The sequence below is a fragment of the Rissa tridactyla genome, chromosome 3, assembly GCF_028500815.1.
Source record: "Rissa tridactyla isolate bRisTri1 chromosome 3, bRisTri1.patW.cur.20221130, whole genome shotgun sequence".
Classification (NCBI taxonomy): domain Eukaryota; kingdom Metazoa; phylum Chordata; class Aves; order Charadriiformes; family Laridae; genus Rissa; species Rissa tridactyla.
In genome coordinates, this window is record NC_071468.1 from 99,490,009 (window position 1) to 99,503,736 (window position 13,728).

Here is a 13,728-nt window from a genome sequence, read left to right on the forward strand (position 1 = left end):
ATTTGTGTGAATGCCGTCCCGGATCAGAGCATCTTCAGAAACTTCATGTAAATGGTCTGTGACATCAGTGACCTGCTAGTCTAGGTAGTATCAACACCAGCTGATTTACATGCCTTCATATGCCTCCTTTTATTCATTACGTGTGGTGCTTACACACACATTGGTGTATGTTCCCATTCACTCTCCATTCATGCCAATTCTAACATTTCTACTACAAGCTTCTGTCAGACAGCAGAATGTTGATGTAAACACGAGAAAGCAAGACGAGAAGAGAAAGCAAGACGAGAAGAGAAAGCAAGACGAGAAGAGAAAGCAAGACGAGAAGAGAAAGCAAGACGAGAAGAGAAAGCAAGACGAGAAGAGAAAGCAAGACGAGAAGAGAAAGCAAGACGAGAAGAGAAAGCAAGACGAGAAGAGAAAGCAAGACGAGAAGAAAAAGCAAGACGAGAAGAAAAAGCAAGACGAGAAGAAAAAGCAAGACGAGAAGAAAAAGCAAGACGAGAAGAAAAAGCAAGACGAGAAGAAAAAGCAAGACGAGAAGAAAAAGCAAGACGAGAAGAAAAAGCAAGACGAGAAGAAAAAGCAAGACGAGAAGAAAAAGCAAGACGAGAAGAAAAAGCAAGACGAGAAGAAAAAGCAAGACGAGAAGAAAAAGCAAGACGAGAAGAAAAAGCAAGACGAGAAGAAAAAGCAAGACGAGAAGAAAAAGCAAGACGAGAAGAAAAAGCAAGACGAGAAGAAAAAGCAAGACGAGAAGAAAAAGCAAGACGAGAAGAAAAAGCAAGACGAGAAGAAAAAGCAAGACGAGAAGAAAAAGCAAGACGAGAAGAAAAAGCAAGACGAGAAGAAAAAGCAAGACGAGAAGAAAAAGCAAGACGAGAAGAAAAAGCAAGACGAGAAGAAAAAGCAAGACGAGAAGAAAAAGCAAGACGAGAAGAAAAAGCAAGACGAGAAGAAAAAGCAAGACGAGAAGAAAAAGCAAGACGAGAAGAAAAAGCAAGACGAGAAGAAAAAGCAAGACGAGAAGAAAAAGCAAGACGAGAAGAAAAAGCAAGACGAGAAGAAAAAGCAAGACGAGAAGAAAAAGCAAGACGAGAAGAAAAAGCAAGACGAGAAGAAAAAGCAAGACGAGAAGAAAAAGCAAGACGAGAAGAAAAAGCAAGACGAGAAGAAAAAGCAAGACGAGAAGAAAAAGCAAGACGAGAAGAAAAAGCAAGACGAGAAGAAAAAGCAAGACGAGAAGAAAAAGCAAGACGAGAAGAAAAAGCAAGACGAGAAGAAAAAGCAAGACGAGAAGAAAAAGCAAGACGAGAAGAAAAAGCAAGACGAGAAGAAAAAGCAAGACGAGAAGAAAAAGCAAGACGAGAAGAAAAAGCAAGACGAGAAGAAAAAGCAAGACGAGAAGAAAAAGCAAGACGAGAAGAAAAAGCAAGACGAGAAGAAAAAGCAAGACGAGAAGAAAAAGCAAGACGAGAAGAAAAAGCAAGACGAGAAGAAAAAGCAAGACGAGAAGAAAAAGCAAGACGAGAAGAAAAAGCAAGACGAGAAGAAAAAGCAAGACGAGAAGAAAAAGCAAGACGAGAAGAAAAAGCAAGACGAGAAGAAAAAGCAAGACGAGAAGAAAAAGCAAGACGAGAAGAAAAAGCAAGACGAGAAGAAAAAGCAAGACGAGAAGAAAAAGCAAGACGAGAAGAAAAAGCAAGACGAGAAGAAAAAGCAAGACGAGAAGAAAAAGCAAGACGAGAAGAAAAAGCAAGACGAGAAGAAAAAGCAAGACGAGAAGAAAAAGCAAGACGAGAAGAAAAAGCAAGACGAGAAGAAAAAGCAAGACGAGAAGAAAAAGCAAGACGAGAAGAAAAAGCAAGACGAGAAGAAAAAGCAAGACGAGAAGAAAAAGCAAGACGAGAAGAAAAAGCAAGACGAGAAGAAAAAGCAAGACGAGAAGAAAAAGCAAGACGAGAAGAAAAAGCAAGACGAGAAGAAAAAGCAAGACGAGAAGAAAAAGCAAGACGAGAAGAAAAAGCAAGACGAGAAGAAAAAGCAAGACGAGAAGAAAAAGCAAGACGAGAAGAAAAAGCAAGACGAGAAGAAAAAGCAAGACGAGAAGAAAAAGCAAGACGAGAAGAAAAAGCAAGACGAGAAGAAAAAGCAAGACGAGAAGAAAAAGCAAGACGAGAAGAAAAAGCAAGACGAGAAGAAAAAGCAAGACGAGAAGAAAAAGCAAGACGAGAAGAAAAAGCAAGACGAGAAGAAAAAGCAAGACGAGAAGAAAAAGCAAGACGAGAAGAAAAAGCAAGACGAGAAGAAAAAGCAAGACGAGAAGAAAAAGCAAGACGAGAAGAAAAAGCAAGACGAGAAGAAAAAGCAAGACGAGAAGAAAAAGCAAGACGAGAAGAAAAAGCAAGACGAGAAGAAAAAGCAAGACGAGAAGAAAAAGCAAGACGAGAAGAAAAAGCAAGACGAGAAGAAAAAGCAAGACGAGAAGAAAAAGCAAGACGAGAAGAAAAAGCAAGACGAGAAGAAAAAGCAAGACGAGAAGAAAAAGCAAGACGAGAAGAAAAAGCAAGACGAGAAGAAAAAGCAAGACGAGAAGAAAAAGCAAGACGAGAAGAAAAAGCAAGACGAGAAGAAAAAGCAAGACGAGAAGAAAAAGCAAGACGAGAAGAAAAAGCAAGACGAGAAGAAAAAGCAAGACGAGAAGAAAAAGCAAGACGAGAAGAAAAAGCAAGACGAGAAGAAAAAGCAAGACGAGAAGAAAAAGCAAGACGAGAAGAAAAAGCAAGACGAGAAGAAAAAGCAAGACGAGAAGAAAAAGCAAGACGAGAAGAAAAAGCAAGACGAGAAGAAAAAGCAAGACGAGAAGAAAAAGCAAGACGAGAAGAAAAAGCAAGACGAGAAGAAAAAGCAAGACGAGAAGAAAAAGCAAGACGAGAAGAAAAAGCAAGACGAGAAGAAAAAGCAAGACGAGAAGAAAAAGCAAGACGAGAAGAAAAAGCAAGACGAGAAGAAAAAGCAAGACGAGAAGAAAAAGCAAGACGAGAAGAAAAAGCAAGACGAGAAGAAAAAGCAAGACGAGAAGAAAAAGCAAGACGAGAAGAAAAAGCAAGACGAGAAGAAAAAGCAAGACGAGAAGAAAAAGCAAGACGAGAAGAAAAAGCAAGACGAGAAGAAAAAGCAAGACGAGAAGAAAAAGCAAGACGAGAAGAAAAAGCAAGACGAGAAGAAAAAGCAAGACGAGAAGAAAAAGCAAGACGAGAAGAAAAAGCAAGACGAGAAGAAAAAGCAAGACGAGAAGAAAAAGCAAGACGAGAAGAAAAAGCAAGACGAGAAGAAAAAGCAAGACGAGAAGAAAAAGCAAGACGAGAAGAAAAAGCAAGACGAGAAGAAAAAGCAAGACGAGAAGAAAAAGCAAGACGAGAAGAAAAAGCAAGACGAGAAGAAAAAGCAAGACGAGAAGAAAAAGCAAGACGAGAAGAAAAAGCAAGACGAGAAGAAAAAGCAAGACGAGAAGAAAAAGCAAGACGAGAAGAAAAAGCAAGACGAGAAGAAAAAGCAAGACGAGAAGAAAAAGCAAGACGAGAAGAAAAAGCAAGACGAGAAGAAAAAGCAAGACGAGAAGAAAAAGCAAGACGAGAAGAAAAAGCAAGACGAGAAGAAAAAGCAAGACGAGAAGAAAAAGCAAGACGAGAAGAAAAAGCAAGACGAGAAGAAAAAGCAAGACGAGAAGAAAAAGCAAGACGAGAAGAAAAAGCAAGACGAGAAGAAAAAGCAAGACGAGAAGAAAAAGCAAGACGAGAAGAAAAAGCAAGACGAGAAGAAAAAGCAAGACGAGAAGAAAAAGCAAGACGAGAAGAAAAAGCAAGACGAGAAGAAAAAGCAAGACGAGAAGAAAAAGCAAGACGAGAAGAAAAAGCAAGACGAGAAGAAAAAGCAAGACGAGAAGAAAAAGCAAGACGAGAAGAAAAAGCAAGACGAGAAGAAAAAGCAAGACGAGAAGAAAAAGCAAGACGAGAAGAAAAAGCAAGACGAGAAGAAAAAGCAAGACGAGAAGAAAAAGCAAGACGAGAAGAAAAAGCAAGACGAGAAGAAAAAGCAAGACGAGAAGAAAAAGCAAGACGAGAAGAAAAAGCAAGACGAGAAGAAAAAGCAAGACGAGAAGAAAAAGCAAGACGAGAAGAAAAAGCAAGACGAGAAGAAAAAGCAAGACGAGAAGAAAAAGCAAGACGAGAAGAAAAAGCAAGACGAGAAGAAAAAGCAAGACGAGAAGAAAAAGCAAGACGAGAAGAAAAAGCAAGACGAGAAGAAAAAGCAAGACGAGAAGAAAAAGCAAGACGAGAAGAAAAAGCAAGACGAGAAGAAAAAGCAAGACGAGAAGAAAAAGCAAGACGAGAAGAAAAAGCAAGACGAGAAGAAAAAGCAAGACGAGAAGAAAAAGCAAGACGAGAAGAAAAAGCAAGACGAGAAGAAAAAGCAAGACGAGAAGAAAAAGCAAGACGAGAAGAAAAAGCAAGACGAGAAGAAAAAGCAAGACGAGAAGAAAAAGCAAGACGAGAAGAAAAAGCAAGACGAGAAGAAAAAGCAAGACGAGAAGAAAAAGCAAGACGAGAAGAAAAAGCAAGACGAGAAGAAAAAGCAAGACGAGAAGAAAAAGCAAGACGAGAAGAAAAAGCAAGACGAGAAGAAAAAGCAAGACGAGAAGAAAAAGCAAGACGAGAAGAAAAAGCAAGACGAGAAGAAAAAGCAAGACGAGAAGAAAAAGCAAGACGAGAAGAAAAAGCAAGACGAGAAGAAAAAGCAAGACGAGAAGAAAAAGCAAGACGAGAAGAAAAAGCAAGACGAGAAGAAAAAGCAAGACGAGAAGAAAAAGCAAGACGAGAAGAAAAAGCAAGACGAGAAGAAAAAGCAAGACGAGAAGAAAAAGCAAGACGAGAAGAAAAAGCAAGACGAGAAGAAAAAGCAAGACGAGAAGAAAAAGCAAGACGAGAAGAAAAAGCAAGACGAGAAGAAAAAGCAAGACGAGAAGAAAAAGCAAGACGAGAAGAAAAAGCAAGACGAGAAGAAAAAGCAAGACGAGAAGAAAAAGCAAGACGAGAAGAAAAAGCAAGACGAGAAGAAAAAGCAAGACGAGAAGAAAAAGCAAGACGAGAAGAAAAAGCAAGACGAGAAGAAAAAGCAAGACGAGAAGAAAAAGCAAGACGAGAAGAAAAAGCAAGACGAGAAGAAAAAGCAAGACGAGAAGAAAAAGCAAGACGAGAAGAAAAAGCAAGACGAGAAGAAAAAGCAAGACGAGAAGAAAAAGCAAGACGAGAAGAAAAAGCAAGACGAGAAGAAAAAGCAAGACGAGAAGAAAAAGCAAGACGAGAAGAAAAAGCAAGACGAGAAGAAAAAGCAAGACGAGAAGAAAAAGCAAGACGAGAAGAAAAAGCAAGACGAGAAGAAAAAGCAAGACGAGAAGAAAAAGCAAGACGAGAAGAAAAAGCAAGACGAGAAGAAAAAGCAAGACGAGAAGAAAAAGCAAGACGAGAAGAAAAAGCAAGACGAGAAGAAAAAGCAAGACGAGAAGAAAAAGCAAGACGAGAAGAAAAAGCAAGACGAGAAGAAAAAGCAAGACGAGAAGAAAAAGCAAGACGAGAAGAAAAAGCAAGACGAGAAGAAAAAGCAAGACGAGAAGAAAAAGCAAGACGAGAAGAAAAAGCAAGACGAGAAGAAAAAGCAAGACGAGAAGAAAAAGCAAGACGAGAAGAAAAAGCAAGACGAGAAGAAAAAGCAAGACGAGAAGAAAAAGCAAGACGAGAAGAAAAAGCAAGACGAGAAGAAAAAGCAAGACGAGAAGAAAAAGCAAGACGAGAAGAAAAAGCAAGACGAGAAGAAAAAGCAAGACGAGAAGAAAAAGCAAGACGAGAAGAAAAAGCAAGACGAGAAGAAAAAGCAAGACGAGAAGAAAAAGCAAGACGAGAAGAAAAAGCAAGACGAGAAGAAAAAGCAAGACGAGAAGAAAAAGCAAGACGAGAAGAAAAAGCAAGACGAGAAGAAAAAGCAAGACGAGAAGAAAAAGCAAGACGAGAAGAAAAAGCAAGACGAGAAGAAAAAGCAAGACGAGAAGAAAAAGCAAGACGAGAAGAAAAAGCAAGACGAGAAGAAAAAGCAAGACGAGAAGAAAAAGCAAGACGAGAAGAAAAAGCAAGACGAGAAGAAAAAGCAAGACGAGAAGAAAAAGCAAGACGAGAAGAAAAAGCAAGACGAGAAGAAAAAGCAAGACGAGAAGAAAAAGCAAGACGAGAAGAAAAAGCAAGACGAGAAGAAAAAGCAAGACGAGAAGAAAAAGCAAGACGAGAAGAAAAAGCAAGACGAGAAGAAAAAGCAAGACGAGAAGAAAAAGCAAGACGAGAAGAAAAAGCAAGACGAGAAGAAAAAGCAAGACGAGAAGAAAAAGCAAGACGAGAAGAAAAAGCAAGACGAGAAGAAAAAGCAAGACGAGAAGAAAAAGCAAGACGAGAAGAAAAAGCAAGACGAGAAGAAAAAGCAAGACGAGAAGAAAAAGCAAGACGAGAAGAAAAAGCAAGACGAGAAGAAAAAGCAAGACGAGAAGAAAAAGCAAGACGAGAAGAAAAAGCAAGACGAGAAGAAAAAGCAAGACGAGAAGAAAAAGCAAGACGAGAAGAAAAAGCAAGACGAGAAGAAAAAGCAAGACGAGAAGAAAAAGCAAGACGAGAAGAAAAAGCAAGACGAGAAGAAAAAGCAAAACGAGAAGAAAAAGCAAAACGAGAAGAAAAAGCAAAACGAGAAGAAAAAGCAAAACGAGAAGAAAAAGCAAAACGAGAAGAAAAAGCAAAACGAGAAGAAAAAGCAAAACGAGAAGAAAAAGCAAAACGAGAAGAAAAAGCAAAACGAGAAGAAAAAGCAAAACGAGAAGAAAAAGCAAAACGAGAAGAAAAAGCAAAACGAGAAGAAAAAGCAAAACGAGAAGAAAAAGCAAAACGAGAAGAAAAAGCAAAACGAGAAGAAAAAGCAAAACGAGAAGAAAAAGCAAAACGAGAAGAAAAAGCAAAACGAGAAGAAAAAGCAAAACGAGAAGAAAAAGCAAAACGAGAAGAAAAAGCAAAACGAGAAGAAAAAGCAAAACGAGAAGAAAAAGCAAAACGAGAAGAAAAAGCAAAACGAGAAGAAAAAGCAAAACGAGAAGAAAAAGCAAAACGAGAAGAAAAAGCAAAACGAGAAGAAAAAGCAAAACGAGAAGAAAAAGCAAAACGAGAAGAAAAAGCAAAACGAGAAGAAAAAGCAAAACGAGAAGAAAAAGCAAAACGAGAAGAAAAAGCAAAACGAGAAGAAAAAGCAAAACGAGAAGAAAAAGCAAAACGAGAAGAAAAAGCAAAACGAGAAGAAAAAGCAAAACGAGAAGAAAAAGCAAAACGAGAAGAAAAAGCAAAACGAGAAGAAAAAGCAAAACGAGAAGAAAAAGCAAAACGAGAAGAAAAAGCAAAACGAGAAGAAAAAGCAAAACGAGAAGAAAAAGCAAAACGAGAAGAAAAAGCAAAACGAGAAGAAAAAGCAAAACGAGAAGAAAAAGCAAAACGAGAAGAAAAAGCAAAACGAGAAGAAAAAGCAAAACGAGAAGAAAAAGCAAAACGAGAAGAAAAAGCAAAACGAGAAGAAAAAGCAAAACGAGAAGAAAAAGCAAAACGAGAAGAAAAAGCAAAACGAGAAGAAAAAGCAAAACGAGAAGAAAAAGCAAAACGAGAAGAAAAAGCAAAACGAGAAGAAAAAGCAAAACGAGAAGAAAAAGCAAAACGAGAAGAAAAAGCAAAACGAGAAGAAAAAGCAAAACGAGAAGAAAAAGCAAAACGAGAAGAAAAAGCAAAACGAGAAGAAAAAGCAAAACGAGAAGAAAAAGCAAAACGAGAAGAAAAAGCAAAACGAGAAGAAAAAGCAAAACGAGAAGAAAAAGCAAAACGAGAAGAAAAAGCAAAACGAGAAGAAAAAGCAAAACGAGAAGAAAAAGCAAAACGAGAAGAAAAAGCAAAACGAGAAGAAAAAGCAAAACGAGAAGAAAAAGCAAAACGAGAAGAAAAAGCAAAACGAGAAGAAAAAGCAAAACGAGAAGAAAAAGCAAAACGAGAAGAAAAAGCAAAACGAGAAGAAAAAGCAAAACGAGAAGAAAAAGCAAAACGAGAAGAAAAAGCAAAACGAGAAGAAAAAGCAAAACGAGAAGAAAAAGCAAAACGAGAAGAAAAAGCAAAACGAGAAGAAAAAGCAAAACGAGAAGAAAAAGCAAAACGAGAAGAAAAAGCAAAACGAGAAGAAAAAGCAAAACGAGAAGAAAAAGCAAAACGAGAAGAAAAAGCAAAACGAGAAGAAAAAGCAAAACGAGAAGAAAAAGCAAAACGAGAAGAAAAAGCAAAACGAGAAGAAAAAGCAAAACGAGAAGAAAAAGCAAAACGAGAAGAAAAAGCAAAACGAGAAGAAAAAGCAAAACGAGAAGAAAAAGCAAAACGAGAAGAAAAAGCAAAACGAGAAGAAAAAGCAAAACGAGAAGAAAAAGCAAAACGAGAAGAAAAAGCAAAACGAGAAGAAAAAGCAAAACGAGAAGAAAAAGCAAAACGAGAAGAAAAAGCAAAACGAGAAGAAAAAGCAAAACGAGAAGAAAAAGCAAAACGAGAAGAAAAAGCAAAACGAGAAGAAAAAGCAAAACGAGAAGAAAAAGCAAAACGAGAAGAAAAAGCAAAACGAGAAGAAAAAGCAAAACGAGAAGAAAAAGCAAAACGAGAAGAAAAAGCAAAACGAGAAGAAAAAGCAAAACGAGAAGAAAAAGCAAAACGAGAAGAAAAAGCAAAAGGAGAAGAAAAAGCAAAAGGAGAAGAAAAAGCAAAAGCGACCCAAACTGTGTACATAGGTCATAAGTTTTTTAAAGAAGGTGTACAAAATAACATCTGGAGCTCCATCCACACTCACTGCAAGAAGAGTCTTCAATTTTTAAAGGCAAAAAAAGAAGCACTATGTCCACATAATCTGATGTCAGGCAAAAAAAAAAAGCCCATATCATGCTACATTATCACATGCCAAATAAATAATCAGTATAATGAATATGAAATAGGATGAGTAAGGCTAAACACACTGAACAAAATTATTCCTAGTGACTCTAACTCACATCCGTGGTCACACATGTATGCATCTTCAGTGAGAGGCAAAGTTAACTAACATGCCAGAAAAAGTTTCCCATCTGAATTCTGAAAGTTGTTATCTAGCCTCAAAGTAAATAAACAAAAGCAAAAGATAGTTTATGTTTTTGTGTTTTGGTAGCGAGGACAGGTGGTGGTTGGGGTTTTTTTGTTTGTTTGGTTTTTTTTTTAAAGTCTGTACATGCAATGCCATCTACATCATATGACGGCTTTTGACTAAACTGCAGTATTAGCCATTTGGCTGGCAATATTACTGGCACATACCACAGAGCTGTTATATACTCTAAAGGTATTCTTTATTCCTTAAAGTGAAGTTTTCCAGGCAGAAGGACTTACGATAGTCAGCAGGCTGACTTCTTGAAAAGGTGCAGTACTGTATCCACCACCTCTGCCGCATATTGGGCAGTGTCCTCAAGATCTTAACAATCAACCAACTAGGTCAGACTAGGAAGATTTACTGCCTCATGAGAAGTAGTGGAGAGAACATGCGTGCAATTCTCTCCACTGTCCTTACTGCATCTCATTCTTTACATTCTTCCACCTTTCAAGGCTGTAAAGCTGTTCAGCTGGCCAGGCATAAACACTCCTCATTGTCTCAGTGGGGAGGAAGAGGCATGAGATCTTGGACAGATGACAAAAGCTCATACAAATCAAGCCGCAGGCCTCAAATTACCCCAAAAGAGTGCTTAACTTTTCACAATTAAATAAAGAGAATATGGTTTCCTAAATTAAATCTAAAAATAAATAAAAAACCCAACTTCAATGACAGATTTGCTTTTGTAGAAACTGAAAACCTCTATAAACCTATAATACATTAAATCTTTATTAAACAACAGGTGTTAGCAAGTAACAGTGCAAACACACACTCAGACCACCTGACTGTCCAATCAGTTCAATAATGTGTTTTGAAGTGTTCAATTCTGATCCTAACAGCTGTAGCTTCTTCAAATGCAGAAATTTTCCTTATTTCTGTTTACTTACTCTCTGGGTTCAGGAGCTAATTAAAAGTTAGGAAATCAACTGCCAAAAAGTAGAGTAACTTGTTTTGAAGCCTAGGAAGTTCTAATGACCAGAACAGTAAATTCAATTTAACACAAGTAATAGTACACTTGCTTAAATGTTGTTTGCATACATGAAAAGTTCTTTTTTCCTTCTGAATTCTGTGCCTCTTACTACACAATTTTTGTGTACTACTTTTTGGGTTGCATTCCAATTTGAACACAAATGCAACATGGTAATTCTTTAAAATGACTCCTCAAAGATACACCACCTTATTTTCCACAAAAATAAAATGGGAGGGAATATCCCAATCCATCACAGCATCTGCCTATATGCACTCCTGAATAATAATGCAAGTCCCAAAAGTAGCATTTATTTAGGCTAGTTTGTGTTTCATTGGTTGGTAGTTTAACCTTTAGATGAAGATTAAAAGCAAATACTGAAATTAAGAGTGTAAGAACTACAATCCTGGATCCCATCAAGAACTCATCTAAGCTACAAAAGATTATTTTGAGAAAGTATAAGAATTGGCAACAACAGTATAAACTTATCCCAAGTATATCCAATCAGCAACTGCTTAAGTCAATATATTGTAAGAAAGGCAGGTATTGCTTTTGTAGAGGAGAAAAGCCGTTTCCATCAGAGGTGACATGATATGGGAATGGTGACTAAGACAAAGAGGCTCCAGCAAAGGCTTGTAGAACATCTCTTATCACACAGACAAAAGGACAAACTGATTCCTACTGCATTAGTGTCTAGAAGGGTAGTCAAACATTTAACCTGGGCTAGTGACACTGAGCAATTTTTTTTTTTTACCAAAAAGGAAAGAAATAAACTAGTCAGATAATCCCTTTAGGTATAGCATAAAGAGAAGTAAACAGAGGCAAGACATCCGGGAAGAATTTTAGGCGCCTCAGACAGACTGTGAACCCTGGAGTACCTAACCGATGGGAAACAGGGGAGGGAAAAATTCAGCCGGGATTAAGAAATAAAAAGGTGTGTTTCAAGAACTGAAAGTGGGCCTACTTGCTAGGTCACCCGCTCTTGCAAGAACGTGAATAAAAATGTGCTTCACAGAGGATTCTGCCTGAGCCTGTTTCATTCGGACCGGAACTTATTTCTAACAATATGAGAAACCTTGACTGAAAGCCATCGTTAAATGTCACAACACTGGTTTAGACCCATCGCAGCTGAGTGCCATTAAATAGAAAAGACTCCAAATACTACTTCTAAAGAGACAGTGACTTCAGCCTGGGCTCATCCTGCCAGCAGTGCTCCTCTCTGCCAAATGAGCCCAGAGAAGCTGTGGGTGTCCCATCCCTGGAAGTTTTCAAGATCAGGCTGGATGGGACTTTGGGCAACCTCCTCTAGTGGGAGGTGTCCTTGCCCATGGCAGGGCGGTTGGAACTAGATGATCTTAAGGTCCCATCTAACCGAAACCATTCTATGATGTTGATATCAAAATGAAGGTGCGAGTTCAAAGCCTCTTTATTCAGTGGTCCAGAACAGAAATCATCCTCAGGGAGGGAAACTGAGTCTAGGACTATTCTCCTCTTTAAACGGCCATAGAGGCCTTCTGAGAATTGCATGCAACCCATAGCTTCAGATGGAATTCCTATATTTTTAATCTTGATTGGAGAAGCAGTGCCTGGTGAAACATAACCTTTTTCCAGCAAGAACTAGCAGGTATTGCTAGCAAACATTCCCAATTAATACTCCAGTACCACGTGGAGGGAAAGTTCTCAACAGAAGGAATTCACCTTTTGCTCTGTTGGCTCACCTCCGCACAGGGTGAGTCCTAAACTGAAAGTGAAGTGTAATAACTTCATTTTTTCCAACTGGTTAAACTAAACAGTAACATAACGCAAAGATAGCGCCAACCCTGAAGATTCCATTGCTGTAGGAGAGTTAAGAAGCCAAGGATCAATTAGCTTCATCCAACTCACTGTATCTCCCCACAAGATGAACACCACCAGCTAAAAAGTACCTTCGTACACAAGACCCTGAGATTACACAAAAACCAACACGGACAAGCACTCAAACAACAGCCTAAAGTTGTGGCTTCTCTGGCTGACTATACTGGCATACTTGGCATCCAGAAAGCCATCAGTGCTCAGTCTTCACATCTTAGAAGCAGATCCTTCACACTCCAAAAAATTCAAAAAACCCAAACAAAAAACCCGCATGCTCCACGTCTCAATTACTTCTCTAAACAATCTTCGAAAGCCACGCTCTTCACTAACCAACAGCTACGCTGCCGAGCAATAAACCAATGGCTAAATCCCAGCTATTTCAGTTACTAGGAGAATTTCTAGGTTTTAATTGATAGAAAATCACCTTTTGAGCCTCCAGGCAGCTCTGATGTCTGTGCTGTTATTCACAGCTTTGGTTGAAAGCATTAGCATTAAAATCAACAAAACTGTAATTTCACTATGCTATGCAAAGTATCAACTGTAACAGTTAATATAATTAAATCTGTTTAATCAGGGGCTGGTAAAGACAGAGCCTCATATTCATCTCCAAGGACCGTTTCTTCTCAAGGAGTTCTGTGAAGCTCATTTTTACTGCCTCCAGAAGTTTTCTCAAAAAGTCCTGAACTGTGGTCTCACTTTTTCCTCCTCCCTCATTTCGATCAATCTTTGGGTAATCAAGCCTAGCAAATAGACACCTAGTCCACTGATACATCATGTAAAATTTTTTTGTTTGCTTGTTCACTTTTTAGCTTTACATGCATTCAGACCAAATACCCAGTTTACTTAAAAAAAGCACAATTAAACTTTTGCATAATTATACACACACTAGCATACAGAAAACATGAAACTAGATTTCAATGTATGTGATCACAGACTTAACGTATCTTTGACAAAATAACTATGTGAGCATAATTGTGTATACACATGTAAACACACTAGTTATCATGGAACAAGCTTACATTAAAATAAATTTAAAAATCTGACAAATTGTACTACTTGTGCTTGAAATCTTTGTCCCAGCAGATTCACAACTTGAACACTGCTGAATAACTGACCAACATTGTGAACGAACATGCACTTAGGAAGTTTTAATTTCTTTGACATAGCAAATACAAAAATCCAAGTCCTTGGCTGACTTGGGTTGGGAGCAAAAATAAAAGTCCTCCTTCAGAGATGCTTCCTCACACCTCTACAGTTCTGTTCTGTTCCTGCTGTGATGCAACTGAAAGCTAGAGAGACAAATACTTGAGTCTGTATATCTAATATTTAACACCTCAGGGGGAAAGGAAACAAAACATTTAAATGGTAATGATCATCTTTCAGCAAACCACTTGATTTTGGTATATCCCAGGGCCAAGTGTTCTTCAGATGTCATTTTTATTGGAAAACACCTTTAAAGAAATTAGTCAGAAAAAAAATTTACGAGTGGACCATTAAAAAAAAAAACCCAAAATATTTCAGCAGGAGTCCAATGCTTTCCATGCAGGCTGTGGCAACTCGAATAATCTGTCTGCTTAAGTGCTATCGATCCCATTAAACCTGCGAGTCTCTTCACTCTTGCCTTATCCTTCCCAAGGAAA

The 13,728-nt window shown here is 38.1% G+C and overlaps 1 protein-coding gene across 2 annotated transcripts in view; it reads right to left on the bottom strand.

The window, feature by feature from the left end:
• LOC128907440 (E3 SUMO-protein ligase ZNF451-like) overlaps positions 1–13,728 on the bottom strand; it is a 53,120-nt gene that overhangs the window by 36,153 nt on the left and 3,239 nt on the right. The window lies entirely within an intron of this gene.